Consider the following 14985-nt stretch of genomic DNA (forward strand, 5'->3'; position numbering starts at 1 on the left):
TCTGTGGCCTAGTTACTTTGGAGAGATTATTCAAATCCAATGACGTGGCCTCAAAACCTACTGAACATGGAGTCGATGAACAAGTGGAGGATTGCAACATCGGTTCAAAGAATGAACCCTAGATGATCAAGTTGTCAAAAGGGATGCCCCATAAATATAAATGAAGGTACTTAAATCACTTTAAAACCTATAAAGATGTATTTTCTTGGTCATATGATGATTTAAATACCTTTGATACAAATTTTATTCAACATAAGATTCCCTTAAAGAACATAATGAATCCTTGTAAGAAAAAACTCATACAGATCAATCCCATTTTACTCCCATCCATTAAGAAGGAAGCAAGGAAGTTACTTTAGGCCAAGATCATTGTACCCTTGAGGTACTCAGAGTGGGTGAAAACCTGGTTCCTATTAGGAAAAAGAATGGAGAGATAAGGTTGCGTGTGGATTTCAAATACCTAAACAAAACTTCATTAAAAGACAACTACCCATTACCAAATATTGATTATATATTACAGAAGGCAGTTGGCTCAGCTCAGATGTCCATGATGGATGGCTTTCCAGGGTATAATCAGGTAGCAGTGCATCTTGATGATCAAAAGAAAACTACATTCATTACACCCTGGGGGACCTTCATGTATGCAAGGATTCCAATTGACATTATAAATGCAGGAGAAACCTTCCAAAGGGCCATGGATATAGTATTCATGGGAGAACATGATAAATTTGTAGTGGTTTACGTAGATGATATCACAACTTTTTCTAAAACAAATGAGGAGTATATTGAACATTCGAAACTCACTTTTGAGAAATATAGGAAGTTTGGGTTGTCCCTAAATCCAAATAAATCATTAGGGGAATTTTGAGGTTTAAAATGGGCCTCCTAAGAAAATGTACAACCAAAATAGAATTTATAAGAACCAATAGGATTCAAGATGTTGATGTCAACCATGGGGGATGATTCACCATTTTTGTAGTAAAAAAGTAAAAAGATTAAAATTAATAAAATAATAAAACTACTTTTTCAACTTATATTTTCAGCTTATCTCCCTAACGTTTTACTCAAATTTCAAGTGGGAGTGCTCATTGGATGAAAAATTTAATTTCTCATCCAAGGAGTACACATATTGCATACATTTGATGGACCCTGTTACATGAAAAGTGATAAATACATGAAAAAACGTGATTGCAATCACATTTTTCATATATTTCTCATTTTTCATGTATTAGGGTTTGTTGGACACCTAATCCTCTATGGGTTGGTGTAGAATGTGAACAACCATGAGATTCCAAGAGACCTTGGGATGTGGAACCCAACAGTCACAAGAATGTACTATAAATTTATATCATTGTCAAATAATAGAGGTACTCTCCTACTTATCTTTAATATTTTGTTGCTGCCATGTGTGTGTTTAACATGGTATCAGAGCACCAGGTCTACATATCTGAGTTTCTCTGCATGTCTGAGTTTCTTATGATTTGCATTTCTACAATCCTTTCCATAATGTCTATGTTCCTACTAGCATCCTAGATTTGAAGGTCAAAGGGAATACAAAACAATTTGGCGCTGTATTGAATTCCACAACAGTGAATGAAGCAGTGAGTCTCTCCTTCTGTTATGTGCTTTACAATTGCATTGAAGCTCCTTCTGTTATATGTGCTAGTTCATATGCTAAATGTATATGCAGTGTTGTATTCATATCTGCACATTGTGTTAAGTGTTCTGAAAGCCATGCATACCTGTTTCTGGTTAACTCCCCATGCCAATGTTGTCATAAATAACGTCAGGCTGACATATTAACGCCTCTCACCTCCATGCTATCCATCCACACCAGGTTTAGAGCCTGTCCCTCTGTCTATCAGGTCTGCTACTTACATGCACCAAGCCATTTCATCTAATTATGTCTCTACCATTCTGCACTGTTCTTCTAGCAAAAACGCCCCTCTGTCCATCATATTCGCATGTTGGGTGCTTGATTGTGTTTTTAGGGGTCATTTAAATTCTAGCAAACCTTCCGCCTACATTCAAGCACCAGTCAACAAGTTTGTCGACACTTTTGGCTGTTGCCTGCACCATAGTCATTTTGTGCATACGTCTCGTTTTTGCATTAGCTGTATTTTACATAGCTCCATGTTGTTGTTTTAGAAGACCTCAGTGCTCTTGTCTCTTTAACATTTGTTGTCTCTATTGTGCACATAAATGCTCCTTGTCAGAACTGTAATAGTGCGTTACTTTTCAATTCTGGTCTCGAGTGATATTTAATGCCATAATTGAGATTCATGCCAAGATTCATATTCATGTTTCTAGCGGACGAGGATGAGGTACAGGGCATACCATTTGCACCATTTGTGTCATAACCACGAGATTTCTTCAACATGAACTCAAAGCGCTCCATGTTAAGCTGCCAAAGAGAGGCGAGATTCAAACTTGGTTTACGAGTGCCACCATAGCTTGATCAAAACTGCACAGTTAGCCTGAGATGTTCTAGTAATCATGTTCTTGATAAAATCACGATGGCCAGGGGCATCAATCACAGTGCAGTAGTATTTAGTTGTCTCAAAATTCCATAGTGAAATATCAATTGTGATACCACGTTCACGTTCAGCCTTGAGCTTGTCAAGAACCCAAGCATACTTGAATGATCTCTTGTTCATCTCAGCAGCTTCTTTCTCAAAGCATTCAATCACATGCTTGTCAATTCCTCCAAGCTTGTAGATCAAATGCCTAGTGGTTGTTGACTTGCCGGAGTCGACATGGCCAATAACCACAATGTTGATATGGGTTTTCTCCTTTCCCATGATGAACTAAATTCTCTTACAAAAAAAACTGCTTGAGTTTGGAGAATCAGAAGCACCGTAGAACAGCTTCGCAATGGCGTGGAGAGCTGAGAGACTCGCACAAGATGAAGAGGACAAAAGATTGATATCAAAGCCATTGTTGGTGTTTCTCATTTCAAATTTTCATTAGAGGAGCTCATCCATGCTATGGTATCTAGTCAAACTAAATTACAATTCGATTCAGGGCATCAATTTGTGCCACCATAGCTTGACTCCTACCATCACACCTTGAGCATATACAAATGCCCGAATTGCATACTGCTCCACTCTAGAAATCTTGTCAGCGGTAGCTTATACAACATGTGAACATGAAATTTCTGCAGATCAACCACCATATACGATTTAACTATCACAAATCAAGTTCTGGGAAACACAAAATGCATCATGAAGGCTTCTCTTTGTCTCTTCTATAATCATATTGTTTCCACCACGAATAAAAACTATCACTGCCCTTGAATTTGTAGAATGTTCTATGTATAACATCCGATCCTTAGTTGTGCCAAATTCTTTCTCCCTCACAAGTCTAGCCTTCGCTAGCTTCTCAGGTGTCAATTCCTAAAATCATGGTACTATCCACTGCCTCTCGAAGCCTGTTGATGTTACACAATTTTTTATGTGTTTCTCTACATTTCCATTGGCATTGAAAGTCTAGGAGGAATTTGTGGAGCGAGGATCTACACTGAAATTGGCATTGAATGTATGGATGAGTTTGGGATCCTTTTAAGAAGGCAAATTGATATGCGCATGACTCATTCATGTATTTTTTGGTAGAGTGGTCTGGGTAGCCTTCGATTGACTTTCAGTCCTATCAAACAACTGGTATTCATTTTTGAAATCTCCAATAGTTGGGGTTTGTCTAGCCTTGCTACAATGTCCACTAAGATTGTTGAGCCTTCATTTCTTTGTGAGGCAATGGCTAGAATTGATGATACATTAGAGTTGTTAAATATCCTAATTCATTCCATTGTTGATGGAATGGTAAAAATTACGTTTGATACACTTTCTGATATAAAAATTTGTCTGCAAAATGCACAGGAGAAAATTGAATTTTGTAGCTCGAATCTCAATTCCAGCAAGAACAGCTACATTTTGAACGTGTTTTTGTTCAGAACATTGAGACAACCACCCATCAACAACAAGTCAATATTGTTGAAGTTCATTCAGATTTAGTACCCAATGAAGCAGTAGTTGTACATGTAGATGGAGAAGTGCAGTTTGCACTTTCCAAGCCCATCATCAGACCTTGGGAAGAGCTTGTCCACAACAAGCATAGAACAGGTCTTGGATATGATAAGAAGATGTCCTTTTATATTCCAAACTACTCAAAGCCCATCCAATTTTAGAGTGTTGGATTCCTTCATGACAGTTCACCTCTAGCTGTTCCAGATTCTGCCCCTCTTCCACAACAACAGATTGTGAAATGCCAACACTGTGACCAAGTTGGCCATCTGAAAGATCAATGTTTTGATCTTCTTCCATGTAAGCATTGCCACAAAACTAGTCATTCTTCAAACAGATTCTTTAGAAACAAACCTCCTACAAGAACAAAGATTCATCTTGGATGGATCGCTTCTTGGCAATGGGCATCAACAACCAAGAAGATATTTCAGTCATATGTCCGAACTTGTTCTAGAGTATTGAACAGTCTTGTAGTTGATTTTTCTCCATCATCTTACCTTGTATCTGACAGGGGGGAAATGATGGTCATCTACAAGCTTCAAAACCACATCAAGCAACCTGAGCCACAACCTGCCATACTAGATTCAGAGTTGTAGCCAAAGAAAAAGATTCTCTTTGAACATGCCTTCAGTCGATGATGTCTCTCCAAAGAATTGGGAACACTTCATCTAGCAGAAGACTTCAGCTTCTTGCCAGTTTTGGAAGAGTTCCAAGAATTGCATTAAGCATTCCAAAGTTGTTGGTCATCCTTAAACCATCACAGGTTGAGACCTCCCTTTTCAGGTTGAAGTTCTCCCTTTTATGCGGGGTTAGACCTCCCTTTCAAGGTTGAAGGTTTCCCTCTTCAAAACATCAGGAACACTTTCTCTAGCAGAAGCCCTAAGCTTCATGCCAGACTTTGAAGAGTTCTGGGAACTACACTAAGCGTTCCAGTGTTGGTGGTCATCCTTAAACCATTGTCCTTTATACCAACATTTCAGAGAGCACATTCAACCTAGTGTTGCCATGCATTTTTGTACATTTTGTATTACAACTCTCTTCTTGGACTCATACATAACCCTTCGGATTAAGGGGGGGGGGGATGTTGGACACCTAATCCTCTATGGGTTGGTGTAGAATGTGAACAGCCATGAGAGTCCAAGAGACCTTGGGATTTGGAACCCAATGGTCACAAGAATGTACTATAAATGTATATCATTGTCAAATAATAGAGGTACACTCTTTCTTATCTTTAATATACTGTTTCTACCATGTGTGTGTTTAACAGGGTCCGTCAAAATTATGCAACATGGGTACTCTATGGATGAGGAATCAAGTTTTTCATCCAATGAGTGTTTTCAATTGAAATTGGAGTAAAACCATACAAAGATAAGTTGAAAATACGAGTTGAAAAAATAGTTTTCTCCTTTTCCCCCCTAAACTTTGATGATGTAATCTAATCTTATTTTATTATTTCCACTATTATTTTATAATTTCCTTAGGAGGCCCATTTTAGACCTCAAAATTCCCCTAATTGTCAGTTCGTTCTGAGCGAAGGTATGTTGGTGGGACATATAGTAGTACAAGAGGGTGTGAAGATCGATCCCAAGTGTGTGGAAGTCATCAACCACATTTCCTCACCTAGAAATAAAAAAGAGGTCCAAGTGTTCTTGGGAAGGATTAACTTCTTGAGGATATTTATACCCAATTATGCAGAGATAGTGAGAGGTATCACAAAGATGTTGAAGAAAGATAACGAAGTGAAGTGGAACCTAGAATCCAAGGAATCCTTTTCTTGGATCAAGAGAGATTTCACAAAGGCTCTTGTGTTATTAAACCCATATTATCCAATACCATTTTACATCTTTTTCTTTTGCCTCCCTCATACTATAGCTATTGTGTTATTTTAGAAGGATAATGAAGGTCATGAGTAGCCTATAGCCTTCTTCAACTAGGTGCTACAAGAGGCTGAATTGAAATATAATATCTTGGAAAAACAGGTTTATGCCCTAGTCAAAGCTTTGAAGGTATTGAGAGTGTATGTTTTACACTCTAACATTATATCTTATGTCCCAATAGCATCTGTTAAAGACATCCTGGTCCAAGGGGATAGTTAGGGAAAAATAAGTAAGTGGATTGTTAAAATCCAAGAGTATGACATGGATATCAAGCCCATAAAACTCATCAAAGGACATTGATTGGCCAAAATATTATCAGTGTCTAATTGCTAGGACTTGGTGGTTAACCTATTAATAGAGGAAGAAGGAGAAGGGATACAACAACTGATGATCAAGACATCGATCCAAAGAATTCATATCAAATATGAAACATCTTCCTGGTATAAAGATGTCATCCACTATATTCTATTCTTAAGGTTCCCAATGAAGATGGATGAATCCAAGTATACAGAATTGATATTACAGGCCTAGAAATTTATTATATCTAATCTGAAACTGTACAGGAAAGACCCAGTTGGAATTATACTTATATGTTTAGTAGAAAAAAAAAATCAAAGGGTAATTGATGAATTCCATAGTGGCATCTGTGGGGGACACTATAACTGGAAGACCAACGCTCATAATATATTGAAAGTATGATTCTATTGGGCTAAACTATTAAGAGAAGTTCAGTCCTATGTTCATGCCTACCAACAATGTCAAATGTTCGTCGAGAAGTAGAAATTAGCCCCACTCCCATTAATTCATGTTTGTATAGAAGAGACTTTCAAGCAATGGGGATTGGAATTTATCAGAGAGATACACCATCTTCCAACAGCCAACACAAGTGGCTACTCAAAACCATGTACTATTTCACAAAATGGGTGGAAGCAATCCTTGTTCGAAATGCAAGCGACACGGTGGTCATAAAATTTATGGAGGAAAATATCTTGGCCATGTTTGGGTGTCCCATGAGAATTGTGACCAACAACGCTAAGGTTTTTAAGTCTGTAAAATTTATCAGTTTTTGTTAGAAATTAAGCATTACATTTGGCCACACTACTACCTACTATCCATAGGTAAATCGACTAGTTGAGTCTTATAACAAAACCGTACTAAGGATCCTGGAGAAAAAAATTGTAGAAAGCAAGAGAAATTGGGACTCCCAACTACAATTTTCCCTATGGGCTAACAGGGTCACTCCTAAAATATCCACGGGGAAATCTCGTTTCGAATTTGACTATGGGAAAGAAACTATATTCCCTATACAACTCGCCATTGTGGTTTCCAAGATATTACAAGATGTGGAAGATGAACCAAACTCCCTGACTCGAAGGATAAATCAACTAGTGGAGCTCCAAGAGAACAGAGAGTAGGTAAAACATAAGTTAATCAACTACCAGTAGAAAGTGAAATATTTGTTAGACAATAAGGCTAAGGAAAGACCTCTTTAGCCAGGACATCGAGTTTTGAGGTGGGATGCAAGAAGATAAGACAAAGGGAAACATGGGAAATTTGATCCCTTATGGTTTGGACCCTTCAAGATTAACAAGGCAAAGGGAAACAATATTTTCTTGCTAGAAAACTTGGAGGGTGAAATTCTTGATCTGCGTGTAAATGGGAAATTCCTCCAGCTTTACTTCCAGAACTAAGAGGTCCATTTCTCACCCATTGTACATATCAGTGAGCCACTGTAAAATATTAGTAATACTTTTAGTTCTTTATGTTTCTATTTTTGTTTTTATATACTTGATTAAAATGAATCCACTCCCAATGGATAGAAGGCCACTAGTCTGCAGGTTCTCAGCCCCTTTCTAGCAAGACACTATCCCCAATTAGAGCCAATGTTAACTTATTACAAAATTGTGTGAATGGTTCCAAGTGATGTCAAAATAATACAAAAGAGCAGAGGATCTTGCAGTCATTTTCCAAGCAACAGAAGGACTCAAAGCATACATTGGACCCTCTCCATTGGAAAGTTCTTAGAACAAGCTTTCCAATGATATGTGGAAGTCCAAAAATGGACTCCTAGATAAAAAGATATGGTCTCCCAACATTTGAAGGATTTGAATCCCTAGTAAAGAAGGAATATCAAAGGTTCAGGCATATCAGGAATCGACGCATCAGAACATCATGGATATCAGTGATTGCACACCAGAACAGTTGGGCATATGAACAAACACATATCAATGATCACAAATTGGATATCGGAGGAGATCAACGCATCAAAATATCACAACATCAGAAGATTGACAATCGAAAATAGAGACTTTTGTAGGTGAAAACCTTTTAAACATTGCGAAAGGGGTAATGTGTCGATAGTGTAAAATCACTAGGGTACTAAAATATAGATTAACAAAGGATTCCAACACAAACCAAAGGTCGACATGCTATTTTCTCTCTCCTCTAGTGGGACATGTGGTGGCATATGATTGGTTTCAATAGAACTACACTGGCATATGACATGGTGGTATGACAGGACATGTGGAAAGCAGTTATGGAGTTTTGAGGGTGAATAAGGGGGAAAATTTGGGTGACACATGTCACCACTCAAGAGGTTCCATGTTGAAGTGATGATGTCATATCAGAGATTGCATATCAGAGGTTGAGGATGTCGGCACTTTGTAATACTCGACAATTGAAGAAATGCTGATAAGGGGGCTTCGATATAGAGCTAACACATAGTCACAAGAAAAACTCAAAGAACCAAAGGTGTAAAGGCTAGGGTTGCGCACTAAGGGCTATCGACAATTGGGGAATTGAAATATCACAACTCCCATGTTATTTCCCCGATTGGAAACTTCTAATGAGAGGGGCCCCAATTTTGTGTTAGCACATGGTAAAAAGGAAGTTAAAGGAACAAAGTGTTGAAAATAGCAACATTAAATGCTAAAAATATAAGTGCTAAAAATAGCACTACTATAAATAGCATTTCAGGATACATTCCAAGTTTAGTTAGTCCCTGAAATAAAATTGAGAATTCAAATTCAAATTTGATCTTAGCGGCTGTTTGTAAAATAATTAATTAATTCATCTTGAGTTAATTAGTTGTAAGAAATCAAACATGAAGTCTATGTGAAGACATGCAACAGTTTCTCCATTGATTGAGGAAGTTATCCCTTGATTAAGGAGATCAGGATGAGTTGTACTTTGAGTTGTAATTAGTTAGCTCAGTTATCTAAGTTAAGTCCAGTTAGATTAGTTCCAATAGTTTGTGGAACTGATTGTGAGTTCAGTTAGTTAATGCATGCATGCATGTAACTGCTGCACTTCAGATAAATGAATATTCTCTCATAAATAACTCATGCATGTTAGTTCTTTCAGAGACCCAGTTGAGATCAGGTGACGAGATAGTGTACTATCAGTTGTAGGAATATTCCATTGAGGATATCTCTTACATGTAGAAGGAATTCATTCCTTGGAGATTGCGTAGTTACTTTTGAGTTTGATGAGTGTGTGATGAGGCCAATTCACATAGGTGGCAGCATTGGACCCCAGGAGAAACTGCACAAGGAAATAGGAGGCTTAGAGGGCTGAGGGAAGGCATATGTTGTGTCTATTCAGTCTGTGAGCTGTATTGAGGGATTGTACTAAGAGATGGATATCTTGTGAGCTAAATCTTTATGTAATACTGACATATTTCCACCTGTATGATATTACATAGATCGAGGTTTTTAGCTGAGGCTTTCCCCAGAAAATTATTTTTTGTTCATGTGTGATTTATTTCTCATTCTCTATTATATGTGTTTTATTTGATCTTGCTCAAAATTGATTAAGCTTCCACAAGTTTGTTGTAGAAGTAGATCTAGTATTTTGCTTTAGTATATTGCATAATCTGTTGATCTACAGTGAGAAATTCTACATGGTATCAGAGCAAAGGTGATCAAAGGAGATAATAGTATACAAAGAAGGGAGAAGGTCAAAGCTTGAAGTTCCTGATTATATAATTTGAACTCTTATCACATCTCAAATTTCACCAATGGCGTTCAACGGTTTAAGACTCGAGGATGCCCTTGATGGCAACTCGAATTATATAGCCTGGAAGGATCGCATGGAAGCAGTATTAGAGGAAAACGGTCTAAGGACTTCATTGATCAAGAAGTCCCGAAGCCAGTAGTGGCTAATGCTACAGAATTGGAGGAATGGAAGAAATGTGTGGCTAGAGCGAGGAGAATCCTTCTGGAGGGATTTCAAGACCACATAGTCTCGAGTCTCCATGGGAAGGAGACACTGTTTTTAATGTGTAAAACATTCAAAGATCTATATCAAAATAACAATGATCAGAGAAAGCTGGCACTAAAAGACAAGCTTTGGAAAATCAAGTGTGAAAAAGGCGACATGATCTCTACATATCTGAACAAGCTCACCACCTGCAGGGATGAGCTTGAAAGTGTAGGGATCATGACAGCCAATGATGACATGGTGAGTCTTGATCTCCTTGGTCTTCTTAAGAGCTGGCATAGCTACCAAGACTCGGTAAATGGAAGAGAGAAAATGCCAGATTGGGAACGACTTTGGTCAGATCTGATGTAGGAGGAGATAAGAAGAAGCACCAGAGATGGATCTTCATCAAAACAAGATGATGAAGAAAATCTAGCCTTAGCGAGTAAGGTGAGGAAAGGGAAAGGGAAGGCGTCCCATTCCAAATCTAGTTCTTCCCATGGTGGGAAGAAGATTGACAAATCGAAAGTGAGATGCTTTCATTTTCATGAGGTTGGCCATTATGCTATGAATTGTCCACAGAAGAAATCCAAGAAGGGATCCGCGAAGGGATCAAATAGTGAGGCACTAGCCTCACAGTTCGAATTGGATTTCTCCCTCATCGCATGCATGGTTTCATCCATGGTGGGATGTATTTGGTACCTGGACAGTGGAGCTTCGTTCCACATGATTAGCGAAAAGAATATTTTCAGTACCTTGGAGGAGAAGGATCTCTAGATGTGGATCGAGATGGGCAATGATGGAAAGTACCGTGTTTCAGGTGAAGGTACGGTTGTGTTTCAGAGGGAGCATGGACCTCCTCTCACCCTGACTGATGTAAAGTATGTACCGGGTCTGAAGAAGAATCTTATGTCCATCGCTACGCTAGAAGATAAAGGCTATGATGTAGGCTTTAGTAAAGGAAAGGTATTCCTGAGGCATATTGGCACTGGACAGACCAAGAGGATTGGGATTCGAGTAAAGAATCTCTACAAGCTGGAGGTAGATGACTGTGCTGCATTGAGTTTCAAAGCTGAGTTGGTGTAGAGCCAAGATGTTGGTGAGCTATGGCATAAAATATTGGGCCACTTGCACCATGGGGCCTTGAAGATCATGCAGCAGATTTCTACTGGACTTCCCAAGGGAAAACTGGAGCAAACGGATACATGCAAAGGTTGTACCTTGGGTAAGTATGCGAATTTTTTTTTTTTTAGGATCGAGATAGTAGAGTTGGAGCAATCCTGGAGTGAGTTCACACAGATGTGTGTGGACCATTCTCTATAGCCTCCACCGCTAAACAAAGGTACTGTGTTATTTTTATTGATGATTTTTCTCGAAGATGTTTTATCTACTTTATGCAGAAGAAGGATCAGACCTTCTCAAGGTTTTGTGAGTTTAAAGCCTTGGTAGAGAAAGAATTTGGAAAGAAAATAAGGGCCTTGTGTAGTGACAATGGTGGAGAGTATGTCTCCCAATAGTTTAAGGACTTCTGCACAGCAAAAGGAATTAAACAAGAGTTGACGACACCCCATAACCCACAACAGAATGGGGTGGCCGAAAGGAAGAAAAAATCGATTATGGGAGTTGCTCGAGTGATGTTGCATGACCAAAGCCTACCACTCCATTTGTGGGCTGAGGGATGCAATACAATAGTATAATTGCAGAACAGAAGCCCGCACCATATACTAGGAATGAAGACACCTATGGAGGCCTTTTCCGGGAAGCGACCAGATGTGAGTCACTTCAGGATCTTTCGATCATCATTTTATTGCCATGTGACCACAGATGCCTAGAAGAAGCTAGATCCAACAGTTGAGTTGGGGATACTTGTGGGGTACACTGATACACCCCACAACTATCGGGTGTTCTTTCCTACCAATCAGAGGACAGTGGTACATAGAGATATGAAGTTTGATGAGCAGAAAGCCATGCAAGTATCACTTGAGAGGGAGCTCAAGTTGCATGTAGAGGAGGAACTTTCAGTTCCTAAGGAGGAGGAGCCTCAAACTGATGCAGAGCAGCCACATGCAGAGGATCTAGGAGTGGAGACATCCACTCATGCCGAGTCTTCTAGAGATGGGTGGAAACAATTAAGGGAAGCTGACAGGTTGATGTTGTATGTGCGAGAGAATGTGGGATAGCCATCTTCTCAGTGCAAATAGATGAGGTCACCTGAGTGGTACACTAGTTACATGGCCCTGGTTGGGGAGTGTGTAGAGTCCGAACCTTCTTCATTTGAGGAGGCAGTGCAACAACGAGACTGGGTTGATGCAATGGTGGAGGAGTATGACTCCATCATTCAGAACTGTGTTTGGGATGTTGTCCCATGACCTCAGGACAAGTCAGTGGTGAGTTCCCGATGGCTTTACTAGGTAAAGCAGGGAGCTGATGGCAGTGTTGAGAAACATAAGGCAAGGCTTGTTGCCCGTGGTTTCTCACAGGTTGAGGGGATCGACTACGATGAGACCTTTGCTCCTGTAGCAAGGTACTCATCTATCAGATTGATGTTGGTACTATCAGCTCAGACAGGTTGGAAGATCCATCAAATGGATGTGAAGACGGTGTTCCTCAATGGGAATATTGAGGAAGAGGTGTACATTAAGCAGCCAGAAGGTCTTGAGACCTTCGATCGTGAGTCACATGTGTGCCAACTCAAGAGGGCTTTGTATGGGCTAAAGCAAGCACCTCGTGCTTGGTACACCAAGATCGACAGCTATTTCACCGGGTTGGGCTTCACCAAGAGTGAAGCAGATGCGAACCTTTACCACATCATGGTAGAGGGTAAGCCATTGATCATTGTTCTTCATGTTGATGATCTGATTTTGACAGGTGATGATCAGTTGATCAAGTCTTGCAAGGAGGACCTTGCAAGAGAGTTTGAAATGAAATACATGGGTCTTATGCACTACTTTCTAGGCATGGAAGTGTGGCAGAAGGATGGGGAAGTGTTTGTGTCTCAAGGCAAGTATGCCAATGAGATACTCAAGTGGTTCCACATGGAGAAGTGCAAGCCCATGCAGACTCCTCTAGCTGGTAACTAGAGGAAGGAGGATGCTACTTCAAGTGAGGTAGTAGTTGCTACTGTTTATCGGCAGCTTGTGGGTTCACTAATGTATCTAGTGAACACACGACCAGACTTATGCTCTGTGGTGAACCAGCTGAGTCAAGCTATTGTTTAGCCTACGAAGCTGTTTTGGAAGGCGGTGAAGCATGTGCTGAGATACCTCAGAGGCACGTCTCAGTATGGATTATGGTACAAATGAACAGAGGGAGTTAAGCTTCAGGGCTTCATAGATGCAGATTCGGCAGGGAGTACATCAGACCAGAATAGCACTTCAGGAGGAATCTTCAACCTTGGTTCATCTATAGTTTCTTGGTACAACAAGAAACAGAGATCAGTTGCACTTAGCTCAGCAGAGGCTGAATACATGGTTGCAAGTTAGGCAGCATGTGAGGCCATTTGGATGCGGAATATTCTAGTAGGCTTGTTTGGTCACAGGATGGATCCAACTGTGATCTACTGCGATAATTAGAGTTGCATCAAACTCTGAGAATTCAGTTTTTCATGACAGGTCCAAGCACATTGATATCCGGTATCATCATCTTCGAGACTATGTGGTGAAGAGGATCATGTTGTTGCTGTATGTTTTGACCAAGGAATAGGATGCAGATATTTTGACTAGGGCATTGTAAAAATGCAAGTTCGAGTTCGACAGAGACAGGATTGGGGTGACTGATAATCCCTTTCTTGTTGAGAGGGAGTGTTGAAAATAGCAACAAGAAATGTTAAAAATAGAAGTGCTAAAAATAACACTGCTATAAATAGCATTTCGAGATACATTCCAATTTTAGTTAGTCCCTGAACTAAAATTGAGAATTAAAATTTGAATTTGATCTTAGTAGCTGTTTGTAAAATAATTAATTAATTCATCTTGAGTTAATTAATTGTAGGAAATCAAATATGAAGTCTATGTGAAGACTGTTAGGATATTCTGACACATAGGAAATAGTTAAGAACGACTTGGTCTAGTATAGAGTTAGGTATAGAGTTAGGTAAAGTGTGTTTCTTTACCTTGTACATTTTGTAACTTACAGTCCGACGGTCACGATATGTAGTGATCCGATGGTTCATTCTCTCCTCGGTATTACCGACACTTGATCCGTGGCTTGACACCCGATTGGTCCATGATTTCTATTTAAAGCGCATGGAGGGTCATTTGTAGGGTAATCCGTCTATGAGAGAAGCATATGTAAATTTTCATTCTTTTATTAATAAATTTCCTGAAGTGGCCGCGTTGGCTCAGGCCGTGGACTGTTTCCCTCTTTGAGGGTTTTAACCATGTCAAAAATACTGGTGTATTGATCTGCGATCTGGTTATGAGCAGTGTCCTTTGGTGTTATGTCTGAGGAACTTACCATGTAAATTCCTACATGGTATCAGAGCTATTTGAGGGTCGCGTCCGTTGGTGATCCAAATCTGAAGCCGGTAGAACTACATCCGACTGCCGTTTCCTAGATCTACTATTTCTGACTACTTTCGGGCCGAGACGACTGCTCTGTTGTGTTGGGAGCATCTGTTCCAGTGAGGAACCCCTTTCGTTTCACGCGAAAAGGTTTCCGGTAGCCCTAGCTGCGTCATTTTCAAGATTTGGAGGTATACAGTGTTTATTTGCAGTTTACAGTTATTTTCTCTCTGTTTATTTCGGTTTCGGTTTATTTAGCCTTTTTTATTACTGGATCTATACCTTTCATTTCTGCATATGCTCTTTGCCCTGCAACTCTGTGTGATCTGGGCAAATCAGAAACAGAAAGGAAAGATTTTTCTCATGCGTATGCTCTTTTCCCTGCGC

General features: G+C 39.6%; 1 pseudogene; it reads right to left on the reverse strand.

The window, feature by feature from the left end:
• Positions 1-2435: 2435 nt before the first annotated feature.
• LOC149267493 (elongation factor 1-alpha pseudogene) lies at positions 2436-2801 on the reverse strand (annotated as a pseudogene).
• Between the last annotated feature and the right edge of the window lie 12184 nt (positions 2802-14985).

Source organism: Pinus tabuliformis, chromosome 6, assembly GCF_031772625.1.
Source record: "Pinus tabuliformis cultivar Carrire ecotype Pingquan chromosome 6, CPIR1, whole genome shotgun sequence".
Taxonomy (NCBI): Eukaryota; Viridiplantae; Streptophyta; class Pinopsida; order Pinales; family Pinaceae; genus Pinus; species Pinus tabuliformis.